The sequence below is a fragment of the Panthera tigris genome, chromosome A1 (genome assembly GCF_018350195.1).
Source record: "Panthera tigris isolate Pti1 chromosome A1, P.tigris_Pti1_mat1.1, whole genome shotgun sequence".
Lineage (NCBI taxonomy): Eukaryota > Metazoa > Chordata > Mammalia > Carnivora > Felidae > Panthera > Panthera tigris.
In genome coordinates, this window is record NC_056660.1 from 67943049 (window position 1) to 67954289 (window position 11241).

Here is an 11241-nt window from a genome sequence, read left to right on the forward strand (position 1 = left end):
TAGTCTGCACATTTCTTTTCTGCGTGTAATATTTTTCTTTCTCTGGTTTCTGTGCCCTTTTGTTCCAGTCTTCTTTTTCTTCCAAACATTGTTCAAAGTTTCTGGTTCTCTAGTTTCACACTTCTTCCCCAGCAACGTGATAGATGTATTCTTTTTCAGTGTGTGTGTGTGTGTGTGTGTGTGTGTGTGTGTGTGTGTGTGTGAAAGAGAGAGACACATATATATATTTCCATTTCGATGGAATGAGTAAGGTAGCTTTATAGGTTTTTCCTTCTCTCGACTGTTGTTATGGTATTGAAATCGTCTGTTTAAAAGCAATGGCTGCTAGAATCATCATGGCTTAGTCTCTTTGGAAAAGTAACTCTTTGATAACTTTAATTTTTAATAGTTATTATTTTCCCAGGTTTTTTATTTTTTGTCATTATTGTAATAATTTATATTTTCTATAAAAGTGAGCTACTATCAAGATTTTCAACTCTACCAGCATTATTTTATTTCAATTCTAATTTAAACACTTTAGAACTTCTCTTTAGTTTAATTTCTTTGGGTTTTTTTGTTTGCTTTGTTTTTGGGGGTTTGTTTTTGCATTTGTTTGTTTGTTTTTTGCCTAGCTAAAGAGAGCCAATAGTTTATTACTTTGGTGCCTTTATTCTTTTATAAATAAATAAATAGATAGTTTCTGCTTTTTAAAAACGTTTTTATTTAAATTCCAGTTAGTTAACATACAGTATAATATTAATTTCAGGCAAACAATATAGTGATTTGACAATTCTGTATAACACCTGTGCTCTGCGCAACAAGAGCACTCCTTAATCCCCATCACCTATTTAACCCATTTCTCCACCCACCTCCCCTTTGGTGACCATCAGTTTGTTCTCTACAGTGAAGAGTCTGTGTCTTGTTTTGCCTTGCTCTCTTTTTTCACCTTTGCTCATTTATTTTGTTTCTTCAAGTCCACATATGAGTGAAATCATATGGTATTTGTCTTTCTCTGACTTCTTTCACTTAGCATTTTACTCTCTAGCTCCATCCATGTCATTGCAAATGGCAAGATTTCATTCTCTTTTATGGCTGAGAATATTCCGTTTCGTGTGTGTGTGTGTGTGTGTGTGTGTGTGCCACATCTTCCTTATCCTTCCATCAGTTGATGGACACTTGGGCTGTTTCCATAATTTGGCTATTGTAGATAATGCTGCTATAAACATCAGGGTGCATGCATTCCTTTGGATTAGTATTTTTGTATTCTTCGGGCAAATACCTAGTAGTGCAATTGCTGGATCATAGAGTAGTTTATTTTTAACTTTTTATGGAACCCCCATTGTGTTTTCCAGAGCGGCTGCACTAGTTTGCATTTCCAACAGTGTAGGAGGGTTCCCCTTTCTCTGAATCCTTGCCAACATGTGTTGTTTCTTGTGTTGTTGACCTTAGCTATTCTGACAGATGTGCAAGTTCTTTATATATTTTGGATATATATTTGGATATTTTGGATATAAACCCTTTATCGGATATGTCATTGGCAAATATCTTCTTCCATTCTATAGGCTGCCTTTTAGTTTTGTTGCTTGTTTCCTTTGCTGTGCAGAAGGTTTTTATTTTAGTGCAGTCCCAATAGTTTGTTTTTGCTTTTGTTTCCCTTGCCTCAGGAGACATATCTAGAAAGAAGTTGCTACAGCCTACGCTAAAATTAAATTTTATAAAACACATTTTATTAGTAATACATCTTTATGTTTCATTTAAAAAATACAAGACGCATAGAGAAAAAGTTAATACTCTTCTTTCCATTCTGCCCTTTACTGCCCTGAGATAATGCTAACAGCCTGGCATTATATTTCACCTCTTTTCTGCATGCTTGTGTAAGCACAAACACACATATACATAGGAGGGTTTTTTTTGTTTGCTTTTTGTTTTTACAAGAAGGGGATACACTATACATATCACTCTTTGACTTTCAGTTTTCAATATTTAGGTATATTGAACACCCTTTCACATTAATAAGCTTTGTTTGGGCTTGAGTTATAGTGCTATTGGCCAAGTTCAATGTCAGTGAATCAATACTATACATTAAATAAGGTGTCTTTAAACAGAAACACACATAAAATATGGGTATGTATTAATCCGTTGACAAAAATGTGACCAGAGGCTCACAGGAACCTAACCTTCTATTTCTCCTAGGAGCAATGATTAGTGTTCACAGTGAGTTTATAAAACGTAACTCCCATGAAAACAAAAACCCACTGTGTTTCAGACAGGTGCAGATTTTGAGAACAAATGCTTGGCAGTCAAACCATTTTAACACACAAAACAGATAAAATAAGGTCTGGCTAGTTACTTTATTCAAAATCTCTCTCTCTCTCTCTCTCTCTCTCTCTCACTCACACACACACACACACACACACACACACACACACTCCAACTGCTAACCAAATTGGTGTTTTAGTATTAGCTAAGAACCAACATTGTTTCTGTCCTATCGGACCCGCGCTAGAAGGAGAGGTCTGGGCTACCAGAGGCATATTTCCAGTTGAAGCTGTGAGGGCAGTTTTCTTAGAATCTATAAATTGTTCAAGATATCTTTTTAGATGTCTTTTTTTTTCTGCAAATAGTCATCCAAGGTGGATCTATTTAATGAATTCTTCTTTCCATTTTATTGATGTTAAAATTAAAGCACAAATAATCAGAAAGGATATTTTGAGATCTCTTGAACAGGCTATACATACATATATATGCAATAATCCAGCAAGTCAACAAAGACCTAAAATGATCACTTTTGGAGTAGGGAGAGGATACTTATCCGTGGTGTCATGAACATTGGAGTAATAGTCATTATTAAGAATCTGGCCCCAAAGTCCTATGCTTTCTTTTGAATGCATGTTTTTATTATGTAAGGCAGCATTTAATGGGACACAGGAAAAAATGAGAGCATTTCATTATTTCTTCAAAATATAAATGCAGCTGTCACTGTGTATGAGCTGAGAAGCATCCCCCTGCTCTCACCGCCAGTCAGTTCAAAATGCGGGTGCTCTCATCTAAATTATACTAACAGTGACTTAAAAGATTCTGTGGATAACTTTTCAAACATAAACACAGGCTAGGTTTTGGGTTTGTTTTTATGTTTAGACTTTTCCTCTCTGCTGTTATAAGAATCAGATTCTCATTTAGATACATCAGACATAGAGCGTGCGCTGACTATGAATAACGGAAGACAAGAATTTAATTAAGACTATGTTGATGATTCTCCACAATCCAGGCCCAGCCCTGAATCCCCTTACCACCCTATCAACTCTTCCAGTTGCTTTCACCTCCCACCCCCCTACTCTGTTTGCCTCCTATCACCCAATTCCCAAGGACTCTCTGGGTTCCCCTTGTCCTTATCTTATCTGGAACACCTTCCTTCTAAATCCCATTTATTTCCTAGAACATCCCAAGAACCAATTGAAAATGTTTTCTCCCTTTCTTGACTTCTACCTTGTATCTGTAATTCATCCTATATTTTCAAAAGTAACATTTCCCTTTATGTGCATGTTTACTTAATATACCTATGTAATCACCTGTGTAAGTTCTGCCTGCCAGTCAGAGTGCTCGAAAGAGCCTTCTTGTCACTTTTTCTTCTGTTTTCATTAGCATTGAAACACAATATGTTTTCAACTCTTTCTTGTGTGAAATATGGTAAGAATTGCATTTCTTAAAGGCTCTAACTAAAAAATCAAGTGTGAGAGAACTAGGCTAAGAATTAGGCACCTATTAGGTGCAGGTGCATTTTCCAGGAGAAGGTTGGGAATGAAACAAAGACAAAGAAGAACTTCACTTAAATTATTTGAAAATAATAATGATGTGGTTCCTTTTATAATCATCTCTCCCCATTCTCCTACTTTTACCCTACACAGTCGCCAAACTGCACATTTCCGCAAATATGGTTTCTTCCCTCCGTGCCTTCTCACGGTCTTGGACCTTTACATAGTCTGTTGTGCTATGTTCGAATCCCTGCTGCACTACTTAAGAGCTAAGCGACCTTGGGTGTGTTACTTAACCTGTCCACAGTCCCATTTCCTTGACTGACATACAGCGATGATCATGGTACCTGTAGCATAAAATTTCTGGAACTCTCTGGTGATATTAATCATGCAAAGTACCCCCACCTCTGCCATCCTTTAAAGCAGTATTTATCAAACTGTACAGTATTTACCAAACGGTAGATAGTCATTGGGTTGTGAAATAAACTTTATGGGTTCCAATCATGATTTCTGGGTAAATGAAAACAAATATAGTGTAGCAGAGTAGAGTAGAATATAACAGAGTATTTTGGCTCATTATAAGGGAAAATATTGCTTTGCAAAATTTTTAGTTCATGTATATGAATATGTGTACTATCCTGCGACATAAAATGTATTTCTTCTGGGAAAAACAGTTTGAAAAACACTTTTACCATCAGTTTATTTTTTAATGTTTATTTATTTATTTTGAGAGAGAGAAAGTGCAGGCAGGTGAGGGAAGGGCAGAGAGAGAGGGAGAGAGAGACTCTCAGGCAGGCACCGTGCTGCCAGCACAGAGCCCAACTCAGGGCTCGAACCATGAGATCATGACCTGAGCCGAAATCAGGAGTCAGACACTCAACCGACCGAGCCTCCCAGGAGCCCCATTTTTACCATCGGTTTGCATGTCATTCAAGAAACCTTTCCAGATGATGTGGCCCAGAACTCTCTTCCTTTGATCTTCTTGGCCTGGAAGTCACATTCTATATATTAGCGGAATTGCTACTGTATCTAATTTTTACAACATGTTCCGAATCTCTTTGAGCATCTAAAACAGGCCTTGTTTATCTCTGCATACTTAGCAGGGCTCTTAGCATATTTGTTTGCACATTATTAATACTAAATATATGTTTTGTTAATAAATGGCTAGGTTTTACCCATATTTAATCCTGGAGGTGACACGTTGACAAAGGAAGCCTGGAAGAGAAACTAGAAACAAATATTCAGGAATTTAACTTTAACCCATGTCTATTTTATTTGTTTTAATGAGGAATATGCCCTCCTTTGTAAATATTTCCAAACTTCTTGAAGGAAGATTGTGTTATTAGATAAGGCATTTCCCTCTCTAATCCGTATGGGACAGGGCTTCTTAAACTGGATGTAATGGGTGACTTTTAGGAGTCCATTAGTTCTCTGAAATTGTATATAAAATCTGTTATGTGCATGTACACACACACACACACACACACACACACACACAGAGCCTGGAGTGTGACAGTCCAAAACTTTTTATTTCTTAAGGCGGTGTTCCACGATCCAAGAAACCACAAATACAAGTCTGCGATCCATTCCTGTCAGTGAAGAAGAATTTCCCAACTATCTGCATTTTCCCTTAGCCTCAACCCACTTTCCTTTTATCTTAGAAAACATCCAGCTAGGGTTAATGATCCAGATTCTGTCCCGGGTCCAAAGGGCACCCTCTGCTATTACATTAGGTACAGAGGGAGGCAGTGGGACTCGTTCAGGCCATTAGGAAATCACTTAGTCACTGATCTCCTGTGTCCTGCTCCCCTTTAGTAATCTCTTACTGGCTCTCTGCAGCAATAAATCACCTGTTTGCTCAGCATCTCGACAGTTCTTGGAAGATGTGACCATCATGCCTATTCGCCTTCCTCTGGTGTTACAGAAACCTGATGGGTGGTGCCCAGTGCCACTAACATTCAGTTTGCTTTTGGCCTTTCAGTTTGATAAGGGATGAGCTCAAGGAAGCCACTGCAATTAATGGTTACTTGGGACCGCCCACATAGTGGGCTCCCCAGGCAGGGGAGCAAGGGTAGCTGGGCTCAGAACAATTTGGAGATTAAGGTATCCAGTGTTTAAGTGGAATTTAATGTCTGTGCTTTTGCTTGCAGCCATGCCTTCTGATGTCCCCCTGCTGATGGCACCTCTTCAAGCACATTCCCCAGAATAAGTAGGAATGGCCGGGGAGCCATCAGGGGAAGGTAAGCACTGTGGATATTTAAACAGCCACTGCCCTTCACCTTGAAGCTCATTCTCTCTCCTTCATACTAATTTCCACCATTAAAACTGACCTTGCTTTCCAGAAATGAGATGCCAGGACCCTGGGGAACCTGACTCAAGGTTTAGAAGCCAGGTAAAGATTTCCAGTCAGCCAAGGAGTAGTACAAACAAGTTACCCTCTGATCTTTCTGGGCAAAGTGCGCCACCCCTGTGAGGCAACGTGGTGATTGCATTTCAGTGCTTCTCCAAAGCCGCCCTTTCCGTCCTACAAGCAATCAGCTCCAAGGACAGTGGTCCAGGTTGGATGCTAGTTCAAGAAGGCTGGCCTCTCCCAGCAGCAATTACCTGGAGGGAGGGAAGCATCATTCTGGTAGGTTCAAGAAATAGTTGATTCTTGATTTTTTTTTCTCCCATGTGGAATCTAAAAGCCTGAAACATTAATCTCCTCAAATGCAACTCCCCCTCTGCCTTAATTGGGCACTTATCTTATGGGCAAACAGCTTAGTGGTGAAATCAAATCACTTAAAAGGTGACTCTTTTTGGAGGACGGCATCTTAGGCCAGTAGCGATCTCCATTATCCATTATCCACTTAAAGTGCAGTTTTCTGTTCTTGGCTGAGTTTCCATTTTTCCCCACTTCCCATTATACTTCATGCTGCTTGGCTTTCTGCAACAGCAGCCACGGCACATCCCTCCTTCCATTCACGAGAACTTCCTTGCTACTGGGCAGGCAGGATATTAATTCTTCACATGTCCTGATGAATTGAAAGCACATGGGTGGAGGCCGTTGTGGATTCCACTTCACCAGCAGTCAGTTTCCAAAATCGCGTCTGCCAGCACTCTGATATTTCATACAAATGGGAAAGGGGGTTTAAAATCGCCACCGCTATTCTCAGCCCTCAGCAACAAGGAGTCTGTCTCGTCTCTCATCTCTCTTATTGGCGATGGCCATTGTCATCGGTGACCACAGGGCTCCTTGTGCTGTGCGCTGATTAAACTTCCCCCTGACCTAGAGATATCAGTGAGATGTGCAGATACCTGTTGTCCCTGTTTTCCAGCTCTTGGTAGGCCTGTTTTTGCTCTTTGTAGAGGTGGTGATAACCAATGCTTGACTTCAGGAAATGTGCATTCCTCTATCACCACTACCCCGTTAGCCTCTGGGCCTGCGTTGGCAGAGTGAAGAGGAGCCCAGAGCCTTGGGCTCCTACCTCCCATTCTGCCCCTTCTGCACCCTCAGCCTTACAGAGTAAGGGACAGCCTCGGGCCTAGTCCCATCGTGCATCGGATCCACTGCTCCTCTTTATTCAGAGCACCACAGGAGCCCAAAGACTTCCATGTCCTTCTTCGACACTGGACCCCCGTCCCCATGAGGCCCTCTGTCTGACCCCATCACAGACCCCCTCATTGTGCCCTCTGAACAGACCGCTCAGTAGCAGAGGCCATTGTGTCCTCAAGCTCTTGTCCTAAGGAGATGCAATTTGGTCTCCCCTGAGGATAATGCATTCCTGGCGGCCCCCCGCTGGCTGGCGGTTGCTTCCCTCTCAGCCCGCCAGGTCCCGGGCCTGCGCTTTCAGAACACCCTCCCCCTTCGTCTTTAAGGCACATGTGTAAGACTCCTCCACCAAGCCCTCCACCTGGATGGTTTCCTTGTGCAGTGACCCCAGGGCCCTCCTCTTTCACAGAAAAGGCCCAGTGGTCAAGCTCTGCAATAGTCCCTGGGGAATGAACATGCTGACCTTCCCAGCCCTCTGCTGCCTCAGCTCTCTGGCTTCCTCTTCTCCAGTGACCCTGCCCTCCACCTCCTCTCAGCCCTCCACCCCCATAGCTGTACCCCGCACCTTCCCATTACTACATGCCCCGTCTCTTCCCAACCTCAGTTTCTCCACCCCACTTCCAGGCCTCCACGTCTTGTCATTTGCCAGATCCCTCCCTCATGCCCCCCCAACTCAAGAACTTATCCCATCCCACCAGGATTTGCCATCCATGGAGCCTCCGACCTTTCCACTCCCCCTGCCTACCCATGGCGGCTCCATCCTCCTTGTACAGCTTCACCTGCAAGCCCATTATATACGCTTTCCACAAACCCATAGCTCAATCTCTCCCCCTTTGCCGTGGTCCTTTGGGAAAGCCCAGCCCCTGGATTAATCCAGCTCCCTGCCTTCTCCTCACCCGCTCAGAACCATCTGGCTGCAACTGGAGGAAAACATAAAACCATGTTGTCATGCCACTCTCTCTTCACGACGCTAACCTTGAGCATGCCCTCAGGCCTCCCACCTACCTTTAGTTCACTCTCCTGCTCTCCTAGCCTACTACTGTTGTGCATCTTTTCTTTCTCCAAGCCTGTGCTATCTTTGCCCCATCCTCACCCCTGTCGGATAACCCTCCTTCCTGTTTCACTGCAAAGTAAATGGTAGAGGAATTGCATGTGTCCTCTGTCACCTGGCCTGAAGCTTTGCCTTGTCGTCTGCCTTTCCTCCTATTCCTATTCCAGGACATGCTCCCTCTTGGTTCTCCTGCTACTTCTCTCATCCTTTCTTCTTTGTTTCCTTTGCTTTGTTTCTCCTCACCTTCCAGAGCTCCGAACTTGGAGTGCCCCAGGGTTCTGTCCTCAACTCTTCTTTCCGTACGCACCTGCTTGGTGATGACATGCAGTCCTGTGGCTTTAAAAACCTGTGCCTCCTGTATCTTCAATCGGGACCTATTCCTGAATGTGAGGTTCCGGATGCAACCGCGTGCTCAACATTACCATGGTGGATGTCCAATAAACATTTCCCACCTTATAGTGTGCCATTGTATAAACGTACCACACTTGATCTCCCCACTCTACTATCATTGGAACCTCCAGTTTTCTCAAGTTAGAAAGTTAGTAAGGCTGATCTTCCTACATTTTTTTACCCTCTTGGTAAATTGTAATACTCATCCTTCTAATTTCTTAGGAAGAAACCCCAAGATCGTGAAACTCCTGATTCACATCTCTCCTCCTAGCCACCCATTTTCAGTTTCTTGGAAGAGCATCCTCTTACCATAAAAATATATCCCAAATGTGTCCATCCACTTCCTACACATTGACTCCTGCTACGCAGCATTTGGATCAGTGCCTACCACGTGGACAGGGTTCCGTGACTGTGTGTTGAACACTGAATGCCTTGAGACCACGTAGAAGGGGTAACTTATAATTTTATAGATTAGAAAACTTATCATTTCATAAATTTTATATGACATCAGCAGACCTTTCACAAAGGTGGTTGTGGATACAGAGATGAGAAAGCCAGGTGACGGGTTTTACTGTAGTAGAGACTTGTCTCCACAGCGATCTCATGCATGGCTGGCCTGCTTATTTGCACTCATTTCTCAGCAAAGCAAGAAGTTCATATTCTTGCCCACCCCCCTCTTGACATAATGTTTATTTTTTAATATTGTATATCATTTATCCAGATATACCAGCTTAGGCGGGCCAGGAGGAATTGTAGAAAATTAGGGGCCCCTGGGGGGCTCAGTCAGTTAAGCATCCAGCTCAGGTCATGATCTCACTGCTGATGAGTTGGAGTCACACATCAGACTCCTCACTGCCGATGCAGAGCCTGCTTGGGCTTCTGTCTCTCTCTCTTTCTCTTTCTCTCTCTCTCTGCCCCTTCACCACTCATGCGTGTGCTCTGTCTCTCAAAATAAATAAGTAAACTTAAAAAAAAAAAAGAATCATAGAAAATTTGGAATGTGAAACCGTGTTTACAGAATTTCAATTCCCTTTGTTTTTGACAACCTATAGTAGTTCCACATATATATTTATTTGCTCATTCTTTACAACCCACTTCTTTCCACGCACTTGATCCTTCAAGATGATCAATCAAATGCTTAACAGCATTGATATCTACAAAGGGTAGCTCTTGTGTGTTTTCAATGTCAGACTGGAACATATTTCAGTCTTATAGAACTGGTAATCACAAAAATGAGTTTTATTGCCCTGTTGGACATTGAACGGTTTGGTCTCTAACCCAGAAAATTATTTCAATATGTTGTCTTTCCTGGTGGATTTTATAACCCTGGTTCCCCTAATTCTTGTTTGAACCAGCTTTATGTTTTCACTTGTGTCCGCATTAATGAGTTACATAAATCTAAGTCGGGTGTTTGTTCTGTAATTTTATGACAGTCATGCTTTATAAGTAGTTTGTCTTGTGACCAAGCATATAGCATGCCTGGTTATATTGCCTTTGTTTATTTGTAAACATTCCTTATTGACGTACAGTGCAGAGCTGAGCTTTATGTAAACGGAACCATACTGTTTTTTGTGTTTCTGGTTTATTCTGCAACATCTTTCTGGGATGTATTCAGGTGTCGGGTGCCTTATTCCCCCAGTGAGTGATAGTATTTCATTGTATGAACATACCACACTTGATCTACTCACTTTACTGTCATGGACTTTTGAGTTATTTCCAGTATGGGATTATTATAAACATCATCGCTTTGAAGATTTTTGTAAATCTTCACATTTTTGTATATATGGAAGCATGTGTAGGAGGGGAATTGCTGGGTTATAGGGTGCACCTGTGTTCCGCTTTACCAGATACTGTTTGAAAGCATTGCATCAGTTTGTTCCCCCACACTATTGTTCACGGTTTTACCAACACTTGGTGATGTCAGGTTGTTCCATTATTCTAGTCCTTCTGCTAGGTATATAGTTGTATCTTGTTTTAGATTTAGTTTACATTTTCCTGATGACTAATGATGTTCAATAACTTTTAGTAGGCTTATTGGCCTTCTGGACATCTGCTTTTGGTGAGTTGCCAGTTCAAATCTTTTGTCCATGTTTTGTTTGCCGGTGCATTTCTTATCACTACGTAGAACTGGTTTAAATATTTTGGATATGAGTTCCTTGTCACTGAAAATAATCATCTTCTCTTTGTTCTTGTCTGCCTTTTCACTCTCTGAATGGTGTCTTTAGATGGAGAGAAGTTTTCAATTGTTTGGTCTTTTCCTTAATCGTTAGTGCTTTTTTGTGTCCTGTTAAGAAATGTTTGCCTATCTTAAGATCCCAAAGGTGTTCTACCATATTCTCTTTTAGAAGCTTTATTGTTTTATCTCTTACATGAAGTCAATCTTGAATCTATCTGAAATTGACTAATTGATTTTTGAGTGTAGTGTATGTATGAGTTCGGTGTGTCTTCGATGATACTTTGGAGCGTAGGACATCTGAAGGTGAAAGTCCTAAATATCACATGTACAAAGGCTATGCCAATAGATACAAAAGCATCTC